The 22,856-nt window shown below is 38.5% G+C and overlaps 1 protein-coding gene and 1 non-coding gene across 3 annotated transcripts in view; one reads left to right on the forward strand and one right to left on the reverse strand.

Moving 5' to 3' along the window:
- Positions 1-22,856, forward strand: part of ALG14 (ALG14 UDP-N-acetylglucosaminyltransferase subunit) — a 108,826-nt gene that overhangs the window by 38,462 nt on the left and 47,508 nt on the right. The window lies entirely within an intron of this gene.
- LOC121102170 lies at positions 19,028-19,131 on the reverse strand. The gene has a single exon (XR_005834258.1). It is a non-coding gene; the product is annotated as a U6 spliceosomal RNA (small nuclear RNA).

Here is a 22,856-nt window from a genome sequence, read left to right on the forward strand (position 1 = left end):
GAGGTCTAAGTAACCAAGGTCACAGAACTAGTCAGTGCAGCTTAACTCCGGTTCTCTTTAGAAATGTATTGGTATCTGCCAGAAGTAGCTAACTTGCTCAATTCAGAACTTAACTGGTCTTTTTTTTTTTAACATCTGTATCGCAGTAGGCACTGAAGGGGATTAATGCAATATAGCCAATGACCTTGGTTAGCTTCAAGAAAAATAAAGAAACAACAGGTAGACATGAACTAGAGAGTAATTCTCCTGGGAAAAAACTATTTAGATCAGAAATTGTTCTTTCATCTGTGCAGCTGCAGCTTGTTCTGCTACTGGAGATTCTTTTAAAAAAACATTTGAACACATCTTTTTTTTTTTAGCTTTTTTTAACATTTTGAAATAATTACAGATCCCAGGGAGTTGCGGAAATAATACATGGAGGTTCATGTACTCTTTACCCAGCTTCCCCTGGTGGTGACATCATATATAACTGTAGTACAGTGTCAAAGCCAGAAAGTATATATTAGTACAATACTGTTAACCAGACTACAGACCTTACTCTCTTTTCACTGTTTTTTTGTATACATTCATGTGTGGTTGTATGAGTGTGTATGTATAGTTCTCTGCTACTTTATTCGTGTAGTTATTTGTGTAATCACCACCAAAATCAAGATTCAAAACTGTTGTCACTGCAAAAGAACTCCCCGGTGCTTACCCCATCCCTGTCTCCTGGCAGCCACTGATCTGTTTTCCATCTGTACAGTTTGTCATTTCAAAAATGTTCTAGAAATAAAATCAAATACTGTGAAACTTTTTGAAATTGACCTTTTTTGCTAAGCGTAGTGGTCTTGAGATTTATTCATTTTTTTGCATGTATCGGTAATTCCTTTCTATTGCTGAATAGAATTCCATTGTACAGATGTACCACAGTATGCTTAGCCATTCATGCATTGAAGGACATTTGAATTGTTTTCAGTTTTCTCCTGCTATAAATAAAGTTCCTATGAACATTTATGTGCAGGTTTTTGTGTAAGTATTAAGTTCTCATTTCTGTAGGCAAATGCCCACAAATGAGATTGCTGGGTCTGATAGAAGGTTCAAGTTAAATTTTGTAAGAAACTGCCGAACTGTTTTCTGTAGTGGCTATTACCATTTTGCGTCTTACTAGCAGTGTATGAGAAATCCAGTTTCTCTGCATTCTCTCCAGGTTTTGATATTATCACTATTTCATAAGTGTGTAGTGATATGCCATTGTGGTTTTAATTTGTATTTTCCTAGTTGCCAGAATGTCGAATATCTTTTCATGTGCTTGTCATTAATATTCCTTCTTCACCGAGAGGTCTGTTCATGTCTTTTTGCCCATTTTCTAACTGAATTGTTTTACTTTTGAGTTTCGAGAGTTCTTGTCTATATTCTAGATATAAGGCTTTTGTGCAATATTGTGGTTTACAAATATTTTCTTCCAGGTCATAGCTTCTCTTTTCATCTTCCTAACAGGGAGTTTCACAGAGCAGAAGTTTTTATTTTGATGAAGTCTCATTTATCAATTTTTTATTTTGGTCGTCACGTCTAAGAACTCAGGTGAAGAGTTCTAGATTCCACCTAGCCTTAGATTCCAAAGATTTCCTCATTTTTTTCCCAAAAGTTTTATAGTTTTATGTTTTACTTTTGAATACCATAGATCATTTTGAATCAATTTTTGTATAAAATATAAGGTCTAGATGAAGGCTCATTTTCCAATAGATGTCCAGCATGGTCTGTTAAAAAAAAAAAAAATTCCTTCCTCCATGGAATTGCTTTTGCCTCTTAATCAAAAATCAGTTGGGAATTAAAAAAAAAAAAAAACAGTTTGGTGTGTTTATGTTTATCTGTTCCTGGAATCTCTGTTTCATTGATCTCTGTGTCTGTCCCTCTGCCAGTACCACATTGTTATGAATGAAAAAGCTGTATGTAGTACATCTTAACTTCAAGTCAAATGATTTTTCCCATTTTATTCTTCTTTTTAAAAATTGCTTTAGCTATTCTAGTTCCTTTGCCTTTTTATGTAAATCTTGGAATAAACTTGTCTATATGTACAACAAAATTTTGCTGGGATTTTGACAGGAATTACATCATATGTATGAATTAGTTTTGGGGAAATTGGCATCTCTACTATATTGAATCACCAGTCCATAGCCATGGTATGTCTCTCCATTTAATTTAGGTCTTCTTTTATTTCTTTCACCATCATCGTGTGATTTTCCGTATATAAACACATGCATATTTTTTTAATTGATACCTTGGTATTTCACTCTTTTGAAATGATTGTAAATTATAAATGGTATTATGTTTTTAATTTTCGTTTCTACATGTTTGTTGCTAACATATAGAAATACAACTGATCTTTGTTTTTTATCTCATATCCTGTGATCTTGCTTATTAAATTCTAGGAATTTTAAAAATAGATTTCCTGGGACTTTCTAGACAATCATGTATTCTGCAAATAGGGAAAGTTTTTTCTTTCCAACCAGTATATCATTTGTTTCCTTTTCTTGCCTTATTGCACTGGCTAGGATTTCTAGTATCATATTGAATAAGAGTGGTGAGAACAGGCATCTTTGTCTTGTTCCAGGTTTTAGGAGAAATGCATTCACTCTTTTACCACTAAGGAAGACGTCAACTGTGGGTTTTTTGTAGATGTTCTTTGTCAGGTTGAGAAAGCTTCCCTTCTGTATTAGTCCGGGATCTCCAGAAAAACTGAACCAGAGCCAATGGTACAGGATTTTACTCAGCCTTTTTGTTCTGTTCAGGTCTTCAATTGATTGAATGAGGACCATCCACATTGGTAGGGAGAGCAATCTGCTTTACTTAGTCTGCCCATTCAGATATTAATTTCACCCCAAAATACTCACACAGACATACCCAGAATGATGTTTGACCAAACGTCTGGACCCCTCATTGCCCAGTCAACTTGACACGTAGTATTAACCATCAACCTCTGTTCCTAATTTGCCAAAAATGAAAAAATTAATGTCATTAATGACAGAATGAATTTTGTCAGGTCTTTTTGCATCAATTAATACATGATATCGTGTGATTTTTCTTTAGCCTATTAATATTGTGCATTATATTGATTGATTTTCAAATATTGAAACACACTTGAATTCCTGGAATAAATCTCACCTGATCATGATGTATAATTCTTTTACTATATACCTGGATTTGACTTGCTAGTAATTTGTTGAGAATTTTTATAATGATAGTCATGAGGGGTATTCGTCTTTAGTTTTCTATATCGGACTCTCTTTGTCCCATTTTGGTCTTGAGATAATACTAGGCTTATAAAATGATTGAGAAGTGCTTCACCCTCTTTGTTTTCAGAAGATTGTTTAGAATTGATGTTAATTCCCCATTGTTAATCCCCCATGATGTAAAATTCCCCATTAAGCCACCTGGTCCTGAAGATTTCTTTTTCAGGAGCTTTTTAGTTGTGAATTATATTTCTTTAATAGTCATAAGATTATTCAGACTATCTGTCTCATATTAGGTGAATTTTGGTAGTTTGTGATTTTCAAGGAATTGTTCCATTTCATCTAAATTATTATGTACATAGAATTGTTTGTGGTATTCCCTTATTGTCGTCCCTTATTGTCTTTTCTTTTTTCTTTAACAGCTTTAGGATCTATAGTTATAGCCTCTGTTTCTTTCTTGATATTGGCACAGTCTGTCTTCTTTCTCTTTTTACATTTGTCATTCTTGCTAAAGATTTATCAATTTTGTTGATCTTTTTAAAGAAACAGCTCTGGGGCACCTTGGTGGCTCAGTTGGTTAGCTTCTGCCTTTAGCTCAGGTCATGATCCCAGGGTCCTGGGATCAAGCCCCTCATTAGGCTCCCTGCTCAGTGAGGAGCCTGCTTCTCCCTTACCCTTTCCCCCTGCCCACTCATGCTCTCTCTCGCTCACTCTCTCTCTCAAATAAATAAATAAAATCTTTAAAAAAAGAAAGAAAGAAAGAATCAGCTCTTTTTACATTTATTTTCTCTGCTCTTTATTATTTCCTTTCTTCTGGTTGCTTTGAGTTCATTTTGTTCTTCTTTTGGTTTCTTAAGGTAGGGGCTTAGACTATTGATTTAAGACCTTTCCTCTTTTCTAATATAAGCGTATAGTGCTACTAATTTCTCTTTCAGCACTGTTTTACCTTCATCTTACAAATGTGGATATGTTGCATTTTCATTTTATTTGATTCCAAGTATTTTTTTTTACATCCTTTGAGACTTCTTTGACCCACAGATTTAGAGTGCTTTGCTTAATTTCTAAGTATTGGAGATTTTTTCGCCTATTATCTTTCTGTTATTGATTTCTAGTTGGATCCCATTGTGGTCAGGAAACATGCTCTGTTTTTAAATATATCGAGGTTTGTTTCATGATCCAGGATGCAATCTATCTTGGTGAGCATTCCATGGGCACTTGAATAGTATGTGTATTCTGTTGTTGTGTGGAGTGTTTTAGAATTGTTTGTTACATGCTGTTGGTGGGCAATGTGATTGAGTTCTTCTATATCTTTGTTGATTTTCTGTTTAATACATCTACTGATAGCCACTGGAGACATGGAACACTTTGTTGGCCCTTCTAAAACTATGGCTAAGTAGTCCTGTTGATCTTGGCCCTTCATAATCTGTTTTATGCCCTTTTCCCCCTACTGTGATAGACATGTTGATCTCTCAGGAATATGAACTCTTTGTAGTTCACTGTTCGCATCTTGAAACCCAAAGATTTCTTCACTGTTGTGTCTTCTATAGTTTCTTCTAAAGGTAGGAGTCTTTGAGTCAGTCTTTGAGTGAGTAGACTGATCTCGTGCTCTCTTGAAAATGTACTCCTGATAAGAAATTAGTTTGTTTTAAGGAGAAGAAGAGAAAGTTGAATTTGAGAGATTGCTAATCATTAAGCTACAGTAAGAGGACTGCTTATTTTGGGGGAAAAAGATCTGTACAGTTCTCGAGGGCTGTGTATTTTTGTGTTTCCCATGGTCCCTTCCTAGAAGAGTGCCTTCCACATATTTGTGGAATGACTTAAAAATAAATGAATGAATACTGGATGATGTGAGTCATCACAAAAACAAAGACACCCACTCCCTAAACTGGTACTCTTCTCAGGCTTTATTGAGAGTCTGAAAAACCAGAAGGGTTTCCCGAGTCCGCAGTGTTTGATTACTGGCTTCATGCCAACCTGACTGTTGTTAAATACTCAAGGAAAGAGCTCTGCATACGAAAATGAAACCTAATTTAATTTTTAATCAAGTAAAAAACAAATTTCAGATTCTACATGTATAACAAATTGGAAAGAAATGGACCATTTCAGCCTGATACTCTGCCTTTTTGCCTGAAGCTGAAGCTCGTTTAATTCACCATGACAAATTCAGATGTATTTATTACATGTATACTCATGCTTTGTATGAAAGAAGGCCATTATTTTACTTAGTCATTTTTTCCCATGTTCCATACCCAGTTTGAGCTGTGAAATAGTCTAAGTTCAGTAGCAAATTGATGACATAGAGAGTGGGTTATTGTCCATAAATGGGATACTGTGATTTTTTTTCATTAGATATTTTCTGTGGTGAGCCACAAACTGGGTGGCACTGGGATTACCACTGTTTGCATAGTATATAAAATTTTTATTGGCCTATTGATTGACATGTGTTTGGATCATTAAGAAGAGTCAATTAACTTCTTGTTGATATGCCAGAATTCTTACAGGAACTTTCTTTTTCCCCTGAATTGCTGTTTGGTTCTCTTTATATAACGACCTTCATCTGGTATTATATTTTTTGGTGATCAAAAACCTTTCTAACATGTTCAAAGGAAACCTAGCTGGACAAAGAGAAAGTCAGCTGACTCAAGATGCCTATCTATAAATGGAGTTAAGTGAGAATAAGGTTTTTCCAGCCAAATCAAATAAGAAATGATTAGACCACAATTGTCTACTGCTTCATGTTTTCCAAGATTAATGAAATCATACTTGGGAGACATTTGTTTAAATTTGTCCAGGTCCTGTACCTCTGTTAACCAGTCCTCTGTAACACATTAAAATAATGTCAGTGTTCCTTTTACCCAGCTTATATTTCTTCTCGGTACATGCATTGTAAACTTAGCAGCATTCATAAAGACAGAGAAGAACCAACTGTATATCGTACGTGCATTTAGCAAGTCTGATGATGGCCAGAGTCCACTGTGAGAAGTGGTTCCATGTGAAAATCCTCCCACATATCTGGTTTCTTATGACTGACAGGCTGCCTTTCCCAGCTGCATGGTGAAATTACCAGCTGTGCCACTGACACATTGGCCGGGTGACAACCCGTAGCTGCTTCCATCCACAAATGAGGTATTTAATTTAAATGTTAAGACTTCTGTTTCACATTTTGAGTGACCTCAGAACAAAATCTGGGTCAGAGTTAGGCTGTATATAATCAGAGATTACTTTGAGTTGTTTTTATTTTTCTCCACTTTGGGGGACTCTCCAAAGCTTGAAAATGATTTTTCTTTCCTTTCTAAATTGATCCTTTTTCCACTTGGCAAACGTTACGTTTTTCCTGTCTGCAGAAGCCAGCGTGGCTTTGCCTACCGGTCTTCTCTCTTGTTTCACTTTGCCTGCGTCACTGTCTGAGTTGTCCCTGTTCCAGCCCATCACAGGCACATGGGAGCTCCGGGCCTGGTGGGGCCTCTTCCTTTCAGGGTGAAGGCTAGCATGTTTTCCTAAGGATAACAATGTGACTACAGTGAAAACAAAAATGAACGTTGAAGGAAAAGGAATTCAGTTGTGAGAGGATGAGAAAAGGAAGCGTGATGAAAACAAAGCTGTTTCCAAAGAAAGGACTCATGTGTGGTCAGAGGCAGTGAACTTGGAGAGCCCGGGCCTTGTGGGAAAGGGTGGTGGGAGGCGCTGGGGGCCAAGTGAGAACAGAGGGGTGGGATAAAGAGAAAGGAAATCTTTGAAATGATTTTCAATTAAATATGTGATTCCTAGAGCCAGTCCCAGTTTCACAGCCTCTCAAGGGCCTACTTTAAAGTTTCAAATGAATCCGGATAGCTCTATTTTTATAGCATCTGAAAATCAATAAAGTGCCGTTTTTGGTTAGCATTTTAAAAATCTCCCTTTGGTCTGAGGGAAAAGGAAAAGAAGGAAACACAGAGAACACAAATAACTGAGTAGGGGATGGGAGTGCTTAGTTAGGAAGGCTGTGGCAAGTCAAGTGCGTGCATTACAGATTTGGAGATGACTAGAACCAGAGCCGGTGTGGAAACAGCTTGGAGAACTTTTGGAAATGAACACAGACCATGAACTCCTTGAGGAAGAGTAAGGTGTGTTACTCATCTTGGCAATCCCAGCACCTAGTAAAGAGAAGTTGGGGAGGAGGGATGTAGGAAGGAAAGAGGCAGAGAAACTATTAAAACTTAGTGATGACTGCTTAGAGCTTACTTAAGTAGGATAGAAAAAATAAAATGGAAAAAAAAAAAGCATTGCAGAACTGCTCCTTGGTTAACTTCTGTACCCACTGAATTAATCCCTGGAATTCATCTAAGGATTTTTTGATAGTGTGCTTCTGAAGTGTTAAATGTTGCCTTTGTCAAAGAAAGCAAAAGGAAATGGCCAGTTTCTCATTCATCTTAAGCAGAATACTGTTACTTTAAAAACAGTAACTTTACTGTTACTCTATTTTTTTTATTGAGGTGAAATTCACACAACATAAAATTAACCATTTTCAAGTGTACAAGTCAGTGGCACTGAGTACATTCACAGTGTTGTGCAGCCATCACCTGTATTAGGTTCCAAAACATTTTCACAAACAGTTGCTTTACTTTATTGCCCGAGTGTCTTGGAACCACTTAAGGCTTTTTTCTTTATAAGCAAGAGACAGAGAGAGAGACACACACACACATACATGTATACATACCTAGGCAATGTTTTGTAACAGCCTCTGGACACTAAATGCCATCCTCTTCATAGTCTGTCTTTTGGATTTCTCATTTCCCTCCCCACAAATCAGTGGGTAAAACTACCTTTTCAGGCTAGCATTTCCTCTTTGGCAGTTGCTCTTTGGCGATTTCTTTTTCTCCTGACCTCCTGGTATAATCCTTATTTTTTGTAGCATGAATACAGTGAGGCCACCTGGTCATGGATTTCTTTTCCTTTTTTTTTTTTTTTTTTTAAGATTCATTTATTTGAGAGAGAGTGAGCGAGCATGGTTGTGGGGGTGGTCAGGGAGGGGCAGAGGGAGAGGGAGAGAGAGAATCTCAAGCAGACATCCTGCTGAGTGCAGAGCCTGACTCTGGGCTCCATCCCACAACCCTGAGATCATGGCCAGAGCCAGAATCAAGGGTTGAATGCTTAACTAACTGAGACACCCAGGTGCCCCTGGATTTCTTTTCTAGTGTTAGACATGTATGAAGTTAAATCAGCTGTAGGAAACTGATTACTTCTCTATATAGAGCATGAGATTTAAGATTCTGCTTACACCAGGACAGCATTTTATAGGAGATGTAAGCCACGTGTTTCTCGCTTTCCGTGGAGCCTTTCTCACAGGGTCAGAACAAACTCTGGTTTTCTCTAAGGCATGGTGGCAAATAATTATAAAAATAGTCTTCAAAAGGACCTTCTAATCAGGGTTGAGGAAACTATGATTATCCTAGGTTTACTGAGGGGAATGAGTAAACACCTTACAAATTTCAAACATTGTTGTGGCTTACAGAAAAAGATATTTTAGCGTTATTGTTTAGAGGGGTGGAAAAAGGGTTGGCTTCCAAACAGGTTAGAGAGCTTGCACTGATATCACACACGCTTAAAAATAGCAAGAAGTTCCCTGCTGATGAGACCTTCGAATTACAGAAAGAACATGTTGTGACTGATCATTCCTTTTAAGAAATGGGAATACCAGATTTATAAGTTTCATATGTTTATGATGTCAAGATTTCCATATTCTGTCATAAAGAATGAAGTCTGCAGCGGGATCAGCTGTAGAATTGTTTGCAGCAAATTCCGTTTGTTAGCGGAATACCATTTTGCGTTCTTGGTCTTCCTGATTTCACGTTTAAGCCATTTATACAAATCTTTGACAATGCAATTTTTAAAAAATGTTTATAGCTGACGGTGAAAACAGGTTTGCTTTTATGGACCAAATAATTTTGTTTCTGAGAAGACAGGTGTCACATGCTCAGGTTAATTGTGTCCACATCTTCAAAGCTCCAGATGCTCTTTTTCAAAAGATTTGCTTACACAATATGGGATTTTGTAGATAAGTCTTGTTAGTGGAGGCAGCGCCCAGAGCTCAGGCGACTGGATCTGGTGCTGTTTTACTATTCCTAAGCCAACTTCCCTGTTTCAGCTTTTCAAGAAGCCATGATTCACCTCTGTGAAGTCACATGGAAAGAAAAAAGTCCTCACTGCTCCCTGTCGAAGGAAGACGGAATTGGCGGAATTGGGGTGGGATGGGCACTGAGAGTCCGTGGAGGTGTGGCGTTCCCTCCCCTCTATGGGAACTGGGCAGGGCCTCTATGTGGCCAGCTGCCAATCTTCAGGTCACACAAGAAGAGTTCCCCATTTTTTTTTAAATAGGTTTCATCAAGAACTCCCCCTATTTGTGTTACATTTTTTCTTTAAATTTCCATATTATTGTTTTCTCTGGTCTGCATCCATTTGTCATACCTTAGTTGTGGTATGGGAGAAAAAAGCACTGTACTGGGAATCGGGAGGTTTGGTTTACTCTCAGCTTTGTGAATAATTAGGTGTGTGACTTGAAGCTAATCAGTTAGTCCTCTGAGCCTAGCTTCTCCTCCCTATCAGATGGGAATGATAAAAAGAATAGTAGAAGGAGCACAGATGTCAGGTCTGCTTGCTTTTAAACAGGCCCCTCTCTCTGCCAGGAAGGTGATTTCCCTACCATTCAAAACCACTAACTCCTGCTCGCCTCCTGCCAGAATGACTTAACGTTCCTTGCACCACTGGCACCTCAGAGGGTCATAGATGGAGTGGAAGCCCTTAAAATTAGGGTGGTGACTTAGCTCTTAGGGTTTGTCTGGGGTTCCTTGTGGTTCACTTAAGGAACACCTCTTAGCACATACATGCGTCCAAAAGCTCGGTTGCGCGCCTCCCTCCTGCCCTACCAAATAGCCTTCTCTTTTCTGTCTCTTTTCATACTTTGACCGTTCTGTCTTTCTTCCTTTCCCTCATTCACACTCCCGACCTCCCGTTGGGATCACGGTGAAGCCACAGTTCTCATCTTCCCCTTGATATCCTCTCCCACTTCGCTTTCTTTACGAAGACCCTGGGGTTTGGCCTCTTAACCTCTACTCTTGGGCAGCTGCTTTGATCAGCTTCTACTGCAGGAACTATTCTTTTCCCTCGGGTCTCTTGAGAAATAGAACTCAGTTTTAATTTTTGACAATTCTCTCCATTTTTTCTGTCCCTGGACCCAGCACACTCACCTTTGTTGTAAGGGCTTTCTTGCTGTTGGCTATAGGAAGCAGATAGGTGTTGACAAAAAATATAAGCATTATTGAGGGGGGCGGCGCCTGGCTGGCTCAGGCGGTAGAGCATATGACTCTCAGTCTCGGGTTCATGAGTTCAAGGCCCATGTTGGAGGTAGAGGTTACTTTAAAAAAAATTTTTTTTAATTTATAAGCATTATGGGAGTTAGATGTGTAAGAGTTTATGGATTATTGGTGGACTTCATTCAAATATAAATTGGATAAGTTCTTTCTGGTGCCTTTTCTTTGTCTATTTCAGTGAGCTCTTTTTTTATTTCTAAGACAAGCACTCCTTAAGCCTCCTAACTTTTCTTTTTTAATCAGCTAATTCTGAAGCAGACTGATGTTCCTTGGGCCACATGTGGATACAAACATGTGTCGTCTTATTCATATAGTTAGTTGGTCAGTATTTGAACCACTTAGTTGATCAGCGTATTTCACAAAAAAACCACATTTCTGGCTCTTTTGGAAAAATTGGAGGGGAGGATATTAGCCAGAGCTGAGTAGTGACGTCCCCATCCAGGATACATGCTCTCTCTGGTCTTACCTCCGATTCACTGAGGTGGGTTCCATGAGGGGACCACGTTTGTGTCCAGCCTTCGCACTTTTTCCTGAGGACCTTAATGGGTGGTAGCAGTGGGAAGGGGGGCCTTGTCGGTCTCATACGCATCATGGAGGACTAGATGCGGTCCATGTAAGTGAAGACAGTAGGCTTATTGTGCGCAGTAGCAGGGCAGACCTGCTATCCCTGAGCCCTTCCTGTTTCAAGTCCTAGAGCCGCCACTGCTGATGTGGCAGGATGGTTAATATTTACTAGATTACTTATTATTATCTCTGTGGATCTCTAGATACAAAGATGAATGTAGATCCTCATATTCTCCTTCCTCAGTCCAGTAAGTCATCCCCTGGTGGGGAATCCACTTGTACACTTTGAACCATAAACAGATAATACCTTAGCAATAATTTAATCTCACACACTTTGTTTTTAATTTTTAAATATTTTTTAGAGAGAGAGAGAATGGGGGCAGGAGGGTGGAGCAAGAGGGAGAGAGAGAACCCCAAGCAGGCTCCACACTCAGCAGGGAGCCTGATACGGGACTTGATCTTCTGACCCCGAGATCATGACCTGAGCCAAAATCAACAGTTGGACGCTCAACCAGCTGAGCCACCCAGGTGCCCCCCGCCACCCAGGTGCCCCCCCCACTTCTTTTTAAAACTTAGATAATAGGGGGCGCCTGGGTGGCACAGCGGTTAAGCGTCTGCCTTCGGCTCAGGGCGTGATCCCGGCGTTATGGGATCGAGCCCCACATCAGGCTCCTCCACTGTGAGCCTGCTTCTTCCTCTCCCACTCCCCCTGCTTGTGTTCCCTCTCTCGCTGGCTGTCTCTATCTCTGTCGAATAAATAAATAAAATCTTATAAAAAAAAAAAGAAAAAGAAAACTTAGATAATAGAGTCAAGAGGGGGGATGCATTATCCAGAGTCCTAGGACTAATAGCAAAGCATGAACAAAAAAACCAGTTCTGACTCCCAGCTCCAGGCTCAGCTCTGTGTCACACTACAAATGAAACAGATTTCTCTTCCCTCTAAGGGTAACCAAGTATATACTCTTAACCTAGAACAGAGGAAATGGGCTTGGGCAACACACATACTGGGGTTCAGAATCTAGGTCTGCCATTCTGATATTTGGGCAAACTTAAGTGAGCTGTTTAATCTCCATAAACTTGCTTTTCTTCATCCGTAGAACAGGGACCATAGTATCTACTTGATGGTCTATGTGAACAAAACTAAGGATGCCCACAAGGGGCCTCCGTGGTAGGTTCCTAGGTCTTCCTCTGTCCCCTTTGTCACTAGGTTAAGTATTCTCTTCCCAAAATTGAGAAGCTAACAAAGAGTTAATGTTTTTAAATTTAAGCCAAGGAATGTCTGCACAGTGCCCAGCTTGGATGATGTGGTATGCCTAACTGTTTTCATGTTGATTTTCATGCCATGGTGAGCCCCTTCAGGCATGAAAACAACCAAGGATTATTTGCTCCTCTGTTCTTTCTTTTTTGGCTCTCTTGTTGTATTTTCATCACAGTCTCCAGCCCTTCCAAAAGCAGCCTGTCAGGATTTACCAATGAATCTCAGCTTTCTCCTGCGGCCACTGTTCAAGGGCATCCCTCTGAATCTGCCCCCCTCAAGGAAAAGCTCATCGGCATGGGCCTGATTCTCAGTTACGTAACTCATTTCCTCATTTTCTAGAAGCTTCTTCTGAGCTTTGCTTTGCACTATCACTCCATCTAGATCTTTCCCTTCTGTGAACTCCTCTTCAGCTTCTAAGTTAACATTTAATTTTTCTCTAGTCATCTTAGCTCCATTACTTTTCTCCTTCCCCAGATGAGATTATGAGCACTTTAAGGTCGAAAAACTAAGTCTTCTGGCTTTACCGTTATCCAGTACGGAGTTTAGCAATGTGTCAGGAGCTTAGCGAGGTTTCTGATTAGTAACTGCCTTGTAGGGAACTGGAACACACCATGACGGAAATTGGCAGCTCCTGATCCCAGCTCCCACCAGAACACTGCATTATCTTCCTCCTTGGTCAGCTAAGTATCTCCTCCTTAACTACCACCCTCTTGTCCCTCTTGATCCCACTGTAGGTGAATGGAGTTCAGGGACCCCTTGAACTGCTTCCTGGTTCATCTTTATTACTGGGACTCCCTCCTTCCCTACTAGCCAGGTGTGCCATGTCCTCCTCCTTGTCAGAGAACACAGGAACTTGGACCTCCCCTCCTCTAAGAGTGCCATGGCAAGTTTAAAACTGTGCTCAGCTCCCTTCAGATTGAAAAGGATTAGGAAACATAACCAAGCCTTAGGAACTCAGGTCTTCCTTCACTGCCATTCTGCCAAAATGCCCACTTGATTCCTAAGGAAAATGTTATTCACTGAATCATTTTTTATTCTTTAAGAGAATCTGCAGCCATCAACGTCGAATTGCTTTCTGTTCCCATTTCCTTAGATGACAAGACCTAGATATCCAGGATTCTACTGATTATAATCTGAATGTCTATCCTTTGAAATCATTTATTTCTGAATTCGTTACTTATTTTATAAAGTTGTTATTATTTACAGATGGTTATAATTATTTGTAAATAAATTATTCACAAATTTGTTACTATGTTTCATTGAATAACTGCTGTGAGCTGGGCATGAAACATGGATGGCATTTATGTAAAGAGGAGTATAGAATCTAGGAGATGGGGGCACCTGGGTGGCTAAGTTGGTTAAACATCCAACTCTTGGATTCTGCTCAGATCATGATCTCATGGGTCGTGGGATTGAGCTCCGCTTTGGGCTCCCTACTCAGTGGGGTGTCTGCTTCCCACATCTCCCTCTCCCTCTGCCCTCTCCCTGCTCGCTTGCGTGTGCTCTCTCTCTCTCAAATAAACAAATAAATAAATCTTTAAAAAAAAAGAAAAAAGAATTTAGGAGACAGGCATGGCCCCAAGTCCAAGGCTACGAAGGAGGAATCATGTGGACTGGGAACTGAACTGATTTGCCTCAAGGTTCAAGCCAGAAACACCAGTGTGATTATTTAGAGGTGTTTTAAATCCCAGGCCATCTTTTGGAGGTGAGAGCAGGTTAATGAGCCGTTATTCCATTATTCCCAGCTGCACAGACTACATAGTGAAGACTATGGCATGAGGTTCAGGATGTCTGTCAGAATGATTTCAGAGGCAGGAGCAGCAAATGTGCTTCAAAAAACCCAGAACAAATAGCCCTTTAGGTCAGTTTTTAAATCAATAGCGGATCGGGCACCACAAGTGGAAGCCTGTTTCGCAGCCAAACAGTGAACAATCCGCAAAGTCCAGGCTCCCACAGTCTCTGGGGAGTAATTAGAACTTGTTCAGTAATTAGCTAATTTGGATTTCTGAGAATGATTCTAAACACAAAATGATAAAAGTTGGGTAAAGTAAACTAACCATGGGTTCATAATTGAATCACATAATTCAGAGATTCATAAAGTTAAAAGTGCTGGAGGGTATTTTTGTTTTTTTGTTTTGTTTTGTTTTTTTAAGGAAAAGTTATTTAAAAGCAATGCTATTAAAATAAAAATAACTCCTGGCTAAAAATATATGGTAAAACATTTATCTCACTAGGGACCTGAAAAAAGTTAAGTATCCAAGTTGGAGTCTAGCCCTCATTAGAGCACTAAATTAGTTTTGGAACTCTGAAGTCATTATTTGATTTCTTTTGTCTGCATAGCCAGTTCAGATTTGGGGGATTGTTTGCTTTATTTGTTGGCAAAACACTGTAAACATCCAGGTTCTGGTTTCTGTGTTTTTATTATAAAGCACAGGAAAATTACTTTCATCAAAAGAAATGAAGGGTTAGAATAAATTGTAAGTAAACAAGAGTTGGGGTCAAGTTCAAATACGGCCTGCTATTTATCCTACACTGGAAAAATGAGACAATTCTATAGTACACGTATAGCAACCCTAATACTTGTAATGAAAGGGAAAGATTCTTCTGGATTGTTTGCTTAAATTTGTTTTGTTGTTTAATCAACAGTGCAGACACAAGAAAGGGTTGAACAATATCTTACCAGATGATACTTTTCCTGTGATATCATTTTTGATCTTTAAGTTTCCTTCCAGCTTTAGGAGTCTTTGATTCTTTTTCTTTTTTTTTTTTTTTTAAGGTTTTATGTATTTATTTGACGGAGAGAAAGAGAGAGAGTGAGCACAAGCAAGGGGAGCGGGAGAGGGAGAAACAGGCTCCCCGCTAAGCAGAGATCCTGATGCGGGGCTCGATCCCAGAACCCTGGGATCATGATCTGAGCCAAAGGCAGACGCTTAACCAACTGAGCCACCCAGGTGTCCCAAGAGTCTTTGATTCTTGGTTCTAAAGTGATGTACTAGGAAATTCCATCAAAGCAGCGCAGCTTGGAACAGGCCTAGTTGGCCCTGGAACATAGATGTTCTCAGGAGGGGAACCCAGTATATGATGATACAGTATGTGACTAACTTATAGAATATTGCCTGACTAGAGATACCGCAGAACTTCCCCTAACACTGCCAACACACCCTCGGGGACCACCAAATCTGGCATTTGTATGTCTTAGTAACAAATATGGAGAACTAATTATTACTTAATGAGCAACAAAATCTTACTGAGCTCTCTCCTACACTAACATGGTAGCTTACTCTAATAAGAGAAAATGACTATAAAATAGTTCATAAAAGTTTAATTCCAACTCCACTTCTGATTGAGTTTGATGGTATTTCCCTAAACTAGAGATTTGGGATTACTGTGACATTCACCAAAAGATCCAAATCATGTTTACATGAAAGTTCATATGATGAAACAATAATTAAAATAAGTTGGGTTAAATGTTTTCATTATTTTTACTTTTTATCACTTTTATTCTTTGAAAGTGAAGACTGAAACAATCAGATTTAGTTTTTGAATTTCAATGATAAGGAATGATAGAGAATCTTAATCCTGTTTTATATGGAAGTAATTGGGATCTGTAAGTTTCTAGGCTAATTTAGATGCCCGCACCATCCCTCATTCTTTTCTGAGTGGGTTTTCTGATCATAGTGTGGCCAGATCAGCACACAGTATTCTAAATATATGATCAAAACAATTCCTCTGACTTTATTCAGTTACTTTGTTTATTTAATGAAGAACTTTGTTTTTATTTCTGCTAGGCCCTGTTGGAATTTGAGTTCTATCTTCCAAATTTGTACAACTTTTCACTAAATATGGAATGATATTCTGATATTTTTTTTGCTTCCAGTCAGCAAGAACTTCCTTTTCTTTGTAGAACTTAGAATAGCAAAGAGAACTAACTCATCCTCGTTTTATTTTCCAAATCCATAATATACAAATGAGTGGCTAGTGGCTACCTTAGCTAATAGATAGCTAATAGAAATACCAGTATACTAGCTTGTTTCTTTCTCTCATGTTTTTAATAGACTTCATTTTTTAGAGCAGTTTTAGGTTTATAGCAAAATTCAGCAGGAAGCCCCAGAAATTTCCTTTATACCCTCTGCCCCCGCACAGGCATAGCTTCTCTCATTATCAGTGTCCCCCACCAGAATGGTACGTTTGTTACAACTGATGAACCTACACTGATACATCATTATCACCCACAGTCCAGAGTTTACATTATCTTTCACTCGTGGTGTTGTACATTCTGTAGGTTTTGACAAATGTATAATGACACGTATCCAGCATTTTAATGTCATACAGGATAGTTTCACTGCCTTAAACATATGCTGTGCTCTGCTTATTTATACTTAGTCCGTATGTACCCATTTTTATGGGTTGTCTTATTTGCATTTCCCAAATGACATATGATGTGGAGCATCTTTTCATATGCTTATTTGCCATCTATCTGTCTTCTTTGATGAAGTGTCTGTTAAGATCTTTGGTCCATTTCTTCTTTAAAAAAAAATATTTATTTATGGGAAGGTGGACAGCACTAGCAGGAGGGGCAGAGAAAGAGGGAGAGAGAATCTCAAGCAGACTCTACTGAGCATGGAGCCTGAAGTGGGGCTTGATCCCAGGACCCCGAGATCATGACCTGAGCTGAAACCAAGAGTCAGATGCTTAACCAACTGCACCACCCAGGCACCACTGGTCCATTTCTTCATTGGTTTGTTCATTTTCGTATTGTTGAGTTTTAAAAGTTTTTTGTATATTTTTGGCCCCCAGTTTTTTACCAGATACGTTTTTTGTAAATATTTTTTCCCAGTCTCTGGCTTCTCTTTTCATTCTCTTGACAATGTCTTTTGAAGAACAGAAATTTTTTATTTTATTGAAGTCCTGCTTATCAGTTTTTTCTTTCATAGATCATACCTTTGTTGTTCTCTCTAAAAAGTCACCAACAAACCCAAGGTCACCTAGATTTTCTCCTATGTTATCTTCTAGGAATTTCATAGTTTTGCATTTTACATTTAGGTCTATAATACATTTTGAGTTAGTTATTATGAAGGGTGTAAGATCTGTATCAAGATTCTTTTTTTTTGTATGTGGATATCCAGTTGTTGAAAAGACTGTCTTTGCTCCATTGTGTTGCCTTTGCTCTTTTGTCAGATATCAGTTGACCCTATTTATGTGGCTATATTTCTGGCTCTCTGATCTGTTCTTTTAATCTATGTGTCTCTTCTTTCACCAATACCACACTGTCTTGATTACTATAGTTTTATAGTAAATCTTGAAGTTGGGTAGTGTTAGGCTTCCAGCTTTGTTCTTCTTCAAGATTGTGATGGCTATTCTGTATCTTTTGCTTCTATATTTAAACTTTAAAATTGATTTGTTGATATCCATAAAATAATTTTCTGGGATTTTGACTGGGATTTCTTTGAATCTGTAGATCAGATTGGGAAGAATTGACATCTTGACCATATCAAGTTTTCCTATCCATGAACATGGAATATCTCTCCATTTATTTAGTTCTCCTTTGACTTTGTTCATCAGAGTTTTGTAGTTTTCTTCATATAGACAGTTCTGTACATATTTTGTTAGATTTATACCTAAGAATTTCATTGTTTGGGTGCTGATATAAATGGTAATGTGTTTTTAATTTCAAATGTCAGTTCAATAGGAAAGTGATTGACTTTTGTATATTTACCTTATATTCTGTAACCTTGCTATGATCACTTATTCTAGGAATTTTTTTGGTCAGTTCTTTTCAGATATTATACATAGATGATCATGCCATCTGCAAAGACAGTTTTATTTCTTCTCTCTTAATCAGTACACCTTTTACTTCCTTATCTTATTACATTGGCTAGGACTTCTAGTACAGTGCTGAAATGGAGTAATGAAAGGGGACAACCTTGCCTTGTTCCTGATTTTAGTGGGAAGACTTCTAGTTTCTCACCATTAAGTATGCTAACTGTAGGTTTTCTGTAGATATTTTTTACCAAATTGAGGAAGTTCTTATCCCTACTTTACCAAGAGCTTTTATCACGAATGGGTGTTGGATTTTGTCAAATGCTTTTTCTCCATCTATTGATATGATCATGTGATATTTCTTCTTTAGCCTGTTAATATGATACATTACATCATTTGGTTTTCGAATGTTAGACAGCTTTGCATGCATGGGATATATCCCACTCAATTATGGTGTATTGTCATTTTTCAACGTTGTTAGATTTGATTTGCTAATATTTCATTGAGGACTTTTGCATCTATCTTCATGAGAGATATTGGTCTGTAGTTTTCTTTTCTTGTTATGTCTTTGGTTTTAGTATTAGGGTAATTCTGGTATCATAGAATGAGTTAGGAAGTAGTCCTTCTGGGGCGCCTGGGTGGCACAGCGGTTAAGCGTCTGCCTTCGGCTCCAGGCGTGATCCCGGCATTATGGGATCGAGCCCCACATCAAGCTCCTCTGCTATGAGCCTGCTTCTTCCTCTCCCACTCCCCCTGCTTGTGTTCCCTCTTTCGCTGGCTGTCTCTATCTCTGTCAAATAAATAAATAAAATCTTTAAAAAAAAAAAAAAAGGAAGTAGTCCTTCTACTTCTGTCCTCTGAAAGATTGCAGAGAATTGGTATAATTTCTTAAAAATATGGTATACTTCATGAATTTCCATGTCATCCTTGCACAGGGGCTATACTAATCTCTGTATCATTCCAGTTCTGGCATAGGTGCTGTTAAAGCGAGCACTTTCTCTTTTAAGGAAAAAAAACACATTTTCAACATTGAAAATGCTCTGAATTTCCCAGTACTACTTTCCACAATCTCTTTTGGCTTTTTTGGATACAACTTCACTGTGTGTATCAATGATAAAGATGGCTGGATTTCAACTTTATACTTTAGTGAATGGAAGATATGTACTACAACAGAGACCAAGACACTGCTTAGGAGCAGGAATGGGGATGATTGAGGACAAGTCTAGGCTGAGTCCTATGTTTCTGACTTGGGTAAATGAGTGAAACGAAGGTTTAGCTTTAGATACATGCTGAATTTCAGCTGCTTTTGGAAGTGGGGACATCCAGCATGCCAGTGGCCATGCTGTTAAAACTCAGAGAACAATCTGGATTAAAACATTAATTTGGCAACAGTTGAAGGGAATGGTTATCTAAGAAGATATAAATGTTGGAGCAGCCTTCCTATGTAAAGTCTGTTCCAGAAGATAGAGTTAAAAAGCATTGGGAGGTTGGATCTAGGAGGAAGAAATGTAAAGCCAGGATGGCAGTGAAGGTGCAAGAGAGAATTGGTTATTAGAGGCCCTAACTACAAAATTACTGTCTTTTTTCTTCTTCATGAACATTGAAGGCTCATTCGAAGTTAAGACTTACAACTTCAAGTTTATTATTACTATTTCTGATTATCTGGCTTAATAATTTCAGATGCCCATTAAAGTCCAGAAACTATGTTTATAGCTTTTTATTTTGGAATCATTTAAAATTTACACAAAAGTTGCAAAAATAGTAAAGAATTCCTATATATCATTCATCCAGCTTCCACTAGTGTTAGCACCTTATGTAACCATAGTACAGTTATCACAACCAAGCTTTAACACCAATACACTACTATTAACTAAATTACAGTCTTTATTTGGATTTTACCACTTTTTTCACCATTGTCCTTTTTCTGTTCCAGATCCAACCCAGGATCCTACATTGCAGTTAGTTATCAGAGCTCCTTAGTCCTCTACTTTGTGACATTTCTTCAGTCTTTCCTTGTCTTTCATAACCTTTACTCTTTAGAAAGGTACTAATCAGTTTTGTGCACAAAAAAGGCTACAGTTGTATGATCACATTCTGGGATTCATTCTTACACTATTTAGGATTGAAAATTTTAGGTTTTCTAAAGACTATTTCATGTTTGTGAAGATCCTGATATTTACATACAGCTGCAATTATTGTGATGTCTTACTTTCACGGGAATCTGTAGTTATTTGGAAATTCCTGTTCCCTCCTTTACTACAAGGAAATGATGTATCTTCTGTCCTATTTACTACAGCAGTCTCTCTGTCTCCAGTAATGATACGTGAAGGATTAGGTGAGGAATAATTTATTGTCTATATAGTTCCTAAGTTAATACATTTTTACTTTATAGGTCATTTTGAAAGCCTTATACAGGTTCCTCAAAATGTCAGACATAGAATTACTATATGATCCACCCAATTTCACTCCTGGTATACCCAAAATAATTTAAAGCACGGACTCAAGCAGATACTTGTACACCAGTGTTCATAGCACAGTAGCCAAAAGCTGAAAACAACCCAAGTGTCTGTCAACAAGTAAATGGATAACAAAATGTGGTAGGTACATTAATAGACTATTATTCAGCCATAAAGGGGAATGAATTTCTAATATATACTACAATATCTATAAACCTTGAAAACGTTGTGCTAAATGACATAAGCCAGACAAAAGGAAAATATTGTATAATTACAGTTATAATTCCAATATAATTCAGTTATGTAGTTCTAATAGGCAAATTCATAGAGACAGAAAGTAGAATAGCGCCTACCTGGGGCTGGAGGAGGGAGAAAGGGGAGTTATTGTTTCATGAGTACAGAGGGTTTTTGGTGGTTTTTTTGTTTGTTTGTTTGTTTGTTTGTTTGTTTTGGTATGATAAAAAAAATTCTGGAAATGGTTAGTAGTGATGGTTGCACAACACGGTAAATGTACTTAATGCCACTGAATTGTACACTTAAAAATGGTTAAAAGAGTAAATTTTATGTTATATATATTTTACAACAATTTTTAAAAAGCCTTAAATAACCATAACTTTCCTGCCCCCCATTTGTTGGAGTATTTTAATCCAATATATATTTTTTCATATTTCACAGATTAGATTTTTTTCTGAGCAACCTTAAATATCATTAATATAGTAAAGCTGACATAAAATTGTATTTCATCTATCATTAGAAATTTGAAAAAGTTTTATCTCTGATTTATTTGAATGTGAGTAAGATAAATTCTGGTACTGGTGATTAATTAGATGAAGATCAATAATATTAGAAACATAAGCTTATTCTGACCAGAAGTTCAGTTTACTTATTGGCTTGGGTTTCATGATGAACATTCATATAAAGTTTAGCTTCTGAATGATCTACCTGCAGAATGTACCATCTCTGTTCATCAACCTCATGACATATGCCTCAGATTCACCAGAAGTAAAGACTGCAGATATGTGCTTAACTGCAGGGACTAGGGACATGCAGATTAATGAGCTTCAGATTTGTCACACAGTTTGCTAGCTTGTTGAATGTCATGATTGGGAGCCCCATCAGAATAACATGGAAGAGGGGCGCCGGGGTGGCTCACTCGTTAAGCATCTGCCTTCGGCTCAGGGCATGATCCTGGCATTCTGGGATCGAGCCCCACATCAGGCTCCTCCGCTGGGAGCCTGCTTCTTCCTCTCCCACTCCCCCTGCTTGTGTTCCCTCTCTCGCTGGCTGTCTCTCTCTCTGTCAAATAAATAAATAAAATCTTAAAAAAAAAAAAAAAGAATAACGTGGAAGAGGGAAGAAGTAATTTTCAAAAGAAGGGAATGCTGGGCAAAACAAAGATAGATGTCTACCATATTAGGTCAGTTCATTAATTCATTAAACAAATATTTGTTGAGCATCTGTTACGTGCTGAGCACTGTTCTAAGGGTTTAGGATACATCAAATAACAGACAGATGTCCCTGCTCTCGTAGTTTACCTTCAAGGTGGTCTGGCCAGCTGCAAAATCATGTTGAAAGTTGAACAGCCAGTAGAAGTGACATAAAGTGCTTAGACCTTTGAAGCTAATCTGTCCCGTCTTTCTTGGTCAGTCACTTGAGGCCATTGCATTGATGGTGGATAGCAAGCTAGTATTTATGCCCTAGTGATGTCTTTGTAGAGTTCTGCTGTGGCTTCCAAAGTTTCAGACCAGTGGACAGTGTCACTGTGGTTCAAGAGTCTCTAGCATCTAGAATGGGGAGATGAACTGGCACTGTTTCAGCCCCAGGACACAGCCTGTTGGCAAGAGCCAGTCAAGTTATTGCAGGGTTTCAGTCTTGGACCAAAATGGGATGAAAAATCTGGAGCCTAGGTGGAATTATCCATATGGTGGGGCTCAAGCTGAGGTTCACTGGGTACACAGGAATACAGGGGCTTTCCACACACACATCAGATCCATGCTTAAGGCAGAAATACTAACTCCAGCTTACGGGCCAAGCCCCTAGAAAGGGTGGTATACCTGCCATTCTTGGTTAGATTCACTTGGGCCATGGGCAGGGCCCAGTCTGTTAAGAGAAAAATGTCTTCAGACAAGAAATGACTGTAGGATGTCAGTAAGCACACACTATTAGCAAACAAAAATAATTGTTAGTGTCTATTAACCAGACCCACATTTTCCTTTAATCCTCACAACAAAAACAAACTAGGGGGGAAAAGGCACTGAGATCA

The sequence above is a fragment of the Ursus maritimus genome, unplaced genomic scaffold, assembly GCF_017311325.1.
Source record: "Ursus maritimus isolate PB19 unplaced genomic scaffold, ASM1731132v1 scaffold_12, whole genome shotgun sequence".
Lineage (NCBI taxonomy): Eukaryota > Metazoa > Chordata > Mammalia > Carnivora > Ursidae > Ursus > Ursus maritimus.